This window comes from Sus scrofa, chromosome 3 (assembly GCF_054392235.1).
Source record: "Sus scrofa isolate SSC_HxYL_T2T_F1_AM1 chromosome 3, Sscrofa_HxYL_maternal_Yorkshire_Landrace_v2.0, whole genome shotgun sequence".
Classification (NCBI taxonomy): domain Eukaryota; kingdom Metazoa; phylum Chordata; class Mammalia; order Artiodactyla; family Suidae; genus Sus; species Sus scrofa.
Genome location: NC_139385.1, coordinates 61,133,885 through 61,139,892, shown reverse-complemented (window position 1 = coordinate 61,139,892; position 6,008 = coordinate 61,133,885).

The following is a 6,008-nucleotide window of genomic DNA, read 5'->3' as shown; positions in this document are numbered from 1 at the left end:
TAAGTAATACGAGAAAAAGTGGAGATTTGGCCAATATCCAATGGACCTGATTAATATAGACAGGCCACTTGAATAATTCAGACCTTGCTTGAGGTGTGCATTTATCAAATTAAATGGAAAAATGCCAGGACTCCATTGGATGATGTCCTGCGACGTTACAGCCCCAGAATTAGACTAGCTCCTTGAGGGGCTTCAGGTCTGAGGCAAAGGGCTGGACAAGAACTTCTCAATCCATCCTTACAACTGGGCATTGTTTGTGTTTTTTTGGTTTTTCTCCCCCCCCTCCCCCCGCCCCGAGGTTTTCAAACTGAGCCTCATATGTGACATCCTTCATCCAACTACAACTTGGGGTGGGGAGCCCAAGAGGTAAATGGAAAGACCCTGGTTGGCCCCGCACAGCATGCTTCCTCCCAGCCTTGACGTGCATTCAACTTATGCTGATTTACAGAAAATTTATCCTTGAGCAAATCCAGTTATGCAATCCGTGTGGGTCAGGAAGAAAAATAGATGGCACATTCAGCTTAGGGGCCTCCCAAGAGGTTTGCTTTCTAAGGGGGAGAACGTAAGAACAGGAACCTGCAGGGCTCAGAACCTGCAACCCTTCTGAGACCCAGAGGGAGATGGGAAGGGAGAGGACATTGCAGTTTTTGGGGGTGAGGGGGTGGACAGAGCGGCTTCTCATCCAGCTCTTCACACCACCTGCAACCTCTCAGAACTGAAGGATGTGGCCTCATACAGGCCTTCCCATGGTGGAGCCAACTCCTGAAACATGGCTGCAGGAAGGTCAAGACTGGAAAGCTCCTGCGATGATCTAGGTTATCTTATCCCGCTTATGATGCTTGAACCTTGCTGGACCAGCTCTGCCGGTGATTGTAAAGCCAATGCTTTTACAGCCCTTTCCTCCTCCGGGAAACCTCTCTCAGCTCCATGGAACCTGGGAATTTGCGAGGTCGTCTAAATGATGCCCTTAATTCTACCTCCCAGAAACTTCCGCCATTTGCTCTTGGTTGTAGGGGTGCAGGGAAAACCCATTCTCTCTTTACATGAGCCTTTTCCCCCACACACTAAGACCCAGGAACCCTGTGTCTGCCTACGTGGAAGCCACCCACCTGCCCCCCTGCTGGGCGAGCTGGAGGGGGTGGGGTCCAACATCCAGGCCAACTGATTGCTTGTAGCTTTGAGATGTCATTCTTGGCGCACTAGAGGCCTCAACAGATGTTCATGGAGGAGTGAGCGCATCTCGCATCGCGTGTGTTATTTCTCCTCCGTGACCCCCTCCCATTTCAATTAAGTAAGCTAAGCAACATCAGCTGCAGCTTGGGTCCCCTGTTGTTTTACTAAACACCCAGGCTTGTTATCCTGAGTGTTATTCTGACTCCAGTGAATATAGTTACAATTTTTTTTTTTCAACATCAAATAGTAGAATCTTGGAAAGTTTGAGAGTGTTACTAGCTTCCGAAGGCTGGATAATCAAGCCTCACAGGCTGGGGGAGCTCAAACAATAGAAATGTATTCTTGCCCAGTCCTGGAGGCTGGATGTCCAAGATCAAGGTGCTGGCTGGCAGGGCTGGTTCCCCTGAGGCCTCTCTCCTTGGCTTGCCGACGACCACCTTCTCCTATGTTCTCATGTGGTCCTTTCTCTCTGTGCTTGCATCCGAATTTCCTCTTCTTACACGGACACCAGTCAGGTTGAATTAAAACCCACCCTATGGGGGTTAGGACTTGAACATATGAATTTTGGGAGAATGTAATTCATCCCATAACAAAAGGTCACCCTCTCCAACCTATGTTCTGGTTCCTTTGCGGAAATATCTTCCAACATATCAGTCCTAAACCTACACACCAGGCACCTGCGTAGGTCCCCCTGAGGATGGAGAGCTCATATTTCAGAAGCCAGCACCTCCCTCTGGGGGCTACTTTGAGTGTCGGAGTCTTTGCACATGTCGAACCCCAATGATCATTCTGGAAGCTTCTCCATTGCCCTGGGAACTGCAGGGGGCAGGGGGTTTGCTTCCTCTGCCGCAGGATAGCTCCTCTTACAGGCGGACTCAGCTCCAGGGCTGACCTCCAGCAAAGAAGGCGCCTGGACCTGGCCCCAGCTGAACACAGTCATTCCCACTTCAGAACCACTGGCTAGCGGCGGCCTGGGGCGGTCCTTTTCTCACTCGAGAGTGGAGCCTGCTCGCAGGGCCGGGATTCTCCTCCGATCATTCTGTTTTCCCAGGGAGGCTGCAGCTGGAAACCAGCCCCTCCCTCCCACATGTCCCCCAGGAAGTATCCGTTCCGAATCCCACGCAGAAACTGAGGATCGACACGCATCTATGTGTTCGCCAGCATTTCCATAGTTCCTTAGTGTTGACACGGGATGAATCCATCCCATAAATCTGGTTTCAGAACAGACGGGCCTTTGTTCCTCAGAATGGAGTCTTGCAGCAAGAGGAAGCCAAGGAGGCAGGCCAAGGTCAGGGCAGCTGCTGCGATCACCCACTGCTCTTGGCCACTGTCTCTGGCTCCAGGGGAGCCTCTGACCCTGTAGGGCAGCATACATCCCAGAACTTGCCTGTTTCCTTCTGCCCTGGATCAAGCCACATGTGGATATTTCCCCACCCCCGTTGATGTGTAATATCATGGCGCTTAAACATTGACAGCCTTCTAATCACGACTCTCCTGATCAACAGCATCCAGTGCCCACTGCTGCCTCCCAGTTCAGGCAAACCTTCTCCCATGCCTGTAATGCTATGCTGATTATATTCCATAGCCATCTTCCTCCCCACCCTCACCAGCCCTGCCTGGCTCTGGCTCTGGCTCTGGGGGGGCCTGCCCGCTGGCTTCTGGTTGGTTTTGGACCGTGAGAAGAAGCAGCAAGAGCTTGCAAAGTGGGAAAGGAGGGATCATGTTTCCCCTCCCTGCTCAGGGCGCTGCAAAGATGCCACGTCCCCCCCTCCCAGGTCTGGGCGTGTTGGGCTTCCATCCACGCCACCACCTGGATGCCCTCGTGTCTCTTTCTGAGGCCCTGACCGCTGCCCACAGCCTCCTGACCTGGATTCTGTTTCCTGTACAAGCCCTCCGGAGAAGCTCCTGAAAGTGAAAAGATCTAGTTCTCATTCTCCCTGATCTTTCCAGTTCATCCCCTGAACCTGAACTTCATGACACACTTCTTCCTGCTGCACCGAAATCACAGGCCTTCACAACTCCACTGCACAGCAGGATTGTTCAGGGGAAAATGTTTTAAGGCGTCAGTGCCTGGGCCCCACCCTCAGGAGTGGGTCTGGCTCTGTTGACTTGGGTGGGAAGGTCCGGAGTGGCCGCATACCAGCCAGGCAGGCGGATCAGACCATAAGCATCAAGTGGCCGGGGGGTGGGCGCCAGGGCAAGGTGTCCCTTGTTTCAAGTTTTCCAGGTGATGCTCACACTGGGCAGGCTCGAGCCGCTATCCTGAACCCTGGACTTAGTGGGTGATTTCCCTTCTCTGTGGGAAATACCCCCACCTGTCTCCTTCCCATCACAGCATCATCACGGACCCCCCTTCAGAGCCCGTCTCACATGGGCTTTTCTGTAAAGCCTCTCCTCAGCTCCATGCCCACCAGGGCTGATGGCTTGGTCACTGGAAGACTCCTGGTGTCTACTACTCCTCTTAGGCCTCCTGTGACAGCAGCTGTCCTGGTGGCCTGGCTGCACAGTGACCTTGTGCGTTTGCAAAGGACTTCAAGTTCATCTTGTCCAACTTGCTGCTCCGTGAGGGGGCCAGGCTCAGGCAATATTGGGTCTGGGGTCTCTGGTGTCACAGCCTGGTGTCCTGTTATCCCTTCTCTAAACTAAAAAAGGCTGGACTTGACTCCAGGTCAAATTTGAAGGCTATTCCCCTCACCCCCTCTCAGCTGTGTAACTCCACGTGGTTTTAAAATGTTTTGTAGAAAATCAAATCTATAATCATGTCGTAGAGGAGAAGGTCTTTGTTTAGATGTTACATCTGAGTATTAATTGTTACAAATCACAAATGCTGTGCTCAACATAATCCAATATTTTCGATAAAAACCCTGATTTCAGTCTCTAATGCTACTATATGAAATGCATTTTTAAAAAAATTAACCGGGGGTTCCCATCGTGGCTCTGCAGAAACGAATCTGACTGGTATCCATGAGGTTGCAGGTTCAATCTGTGGCCTCGCTCAGTGGGTTAAGGATCCAGTGTTGCCATGAGCTGTGGTGTAGCTGGCAGACATGGCTCAGATCCCGTGTGGCTGTGGCTGTGGTGCAGATTGGCAGCTATAGTTCTAAATCGCCCCCAGCCTGGGAACCTCCATATGCCATGCGTGTGGCCCTAAAAAGCAAAACCAAAAAACAAAAGCAAAAAACAATACTGCTGATTTGCTCTTGGGAGATGAAGTCAGGTGCAGTTTCCCACACTGTGCTCAGTCTTGCTCGGCTTAACAATGAATAAGCAGTCCCGTTGTTCTTTTTCATTTATCTTCTCCTCCCCAAGGGCTTCACACCCCTTTCTGACATCCCATGTCCCAGCCCCTGACACTGACAATGAACTAATAACCATGGGTGTGAATGACAACCACCAGCTCCTTCACAATGTTCCACCACACCTTGCGCATCTGTCAGTCTTCCACTTCCCAAATTTGCGCACCAGTGCTTGGAAGATGTGCCATGATCTCTGCACCACTAAGGATGAAAACATCTGGGATAAATAAACAGTCAAGCTGTTGATGGTAAGAGGCCATTGACTGTGCCACCTGGGCCAGTGTCAGAGGTGTTGGCATGAAAGGGTGTGTGTTCTAGAACTTCTGAGATCCGTGTTCCAGCCCATCCTTTCTTCCTCCTGGGATTGTCCATGTGGATTCTGGACCAAATCCACCATCCTTAACCATGGCCACGTCTCCTTCTTCCTCTTCTCACAACGATCATCTCTAATGAGGGGGCTTTGCACCCACAGAGGCACTTCCATTCTGTAAGAGGGGAGTTTTCCAATTGGCACAAAGAGTTTTATTGTAAAGCCAAGGGGCCGGAAGACATGGCCTTCGAAAGAGTCAAGTTCATGGTGTCCTCCATCAGCTCTTCTGGGAGCCTCTTCTGAAATATGGAAATCTTGTACTTCCATGACTGTAGCGGAAGGCATTTCCTGTGACAGAGAAGTTCATTACAGGATCCCATTTTGAAATGCCACATTGTTTCTCAGTTGCAGAGGAGTAATAAATAATATTACATCCATTCTTGTGCTGCTCACCCTCGGAAATCGTTTTTTAGGTTCAACTGCTTTCATCGAAACTTCGTGACTGCTCAGAATATAATAGAAAATCTATTATTTTCAATGCCTGCAATTTTTTTCTTATAAGATTTCCCACCAGTGCGAGAATACTCAGAGCCATTAAAAAGTAATACCGAGGACATAGGAATGTGTTTTCTGGGATTTAAGAGGAAGGGCCATCCCGTGTAAAAATAGAACCAGATGCCTATTCTCAGCAACGTGATGTGTTAGACGCTGGGGCAGGCTCAGCACCGAGGCCATCACTTGGCAGCAAATTTAGAGTTCCCTTTCCTAACTTAGGTCATGTTCTCTTTTGATGTTTAAAATAAACTGCTTAATTTGGTCTCTACAGTCCTAATTTCTAGTAGAGGAAATGTCTGAGAGCTTGAAAATCAAGTCCCTCTTTCCCCCCCCCCCCTCATAGAACATACCAGAGATAGCACACACAGTGGCAAGAAGCAGAGGCTTGGCTTCCATTCTGGGCTCTTTGGTTACTAGCTGCGTACCTCTCAGCAAACTGCCACCAGAGAAAGTAACAGCCACTGTGGCCATCAACCAAGCTGGGTAATTCGAAACAGCCTTCCACATTTTACACGCACCTGCTCTTTCACCCGCTCGTTCCATTCGCATCTCTATTACAGGAATTTATGTAATAGGTACACTGACACAATTGCATATGTGTGCGTGCGTGTTTACACACCTACAAGTTTGGAAATACTTAATGTACTTGTGTATGTGGAAAAAACACCGGAAAG